This window comes from Hippocampus comes, unplaced genomic scaffold (genome assembly GCF_001891065.2).
Source record: "Hippocampus comes isolate QL1 unplaced genomic scaffold, H_comes_QL1_v1.1 scaffold249, whole genome shotgun sequence".
Classification (NCBI taxonomy): Eukaryota; Metazoa; Chordata; class Actinopteri; order Syngnathiformes; family Syngnathidae; genus Hippocampus; species Hippocampus comes.
Window position 1 is genome coordinate 2107178 of NW_017805035.1, and position 356 is coordinate 2107533.

Genomic DNA, 356 nt, shown 5'->3' on the forward strand with positions numbered 1-356 from the left:
CGCCGCCCCCTTAAAAAGGCAAGGCACTTGCATGGTGACGTTGACTTGACAAACGCAGCAGCACTGGGCCGTTCACTGCCTCTGTCACGCTCGTTTGGCTAACGGCACCATTCCACCTTTTTCGGAAAGGAGGGGTCGGGGGGGGGGGCATTTTCTGCAACTATCTGAACTTGCCTTAGAACAGAAAAGACGTTGTCACATTTATCTTATGACTGTGCCATAATCTGTGCTTACCTGTTATAACAGGGATTAATAAAAAAAAAAAAAAGTGAAGAAATGTAACGCTAACGTGTGCGGGGGGGAAAAAAAACTCGCATCGCTCGTTACCTTCTTCTCCTACTTCTGGGATTTGTGGC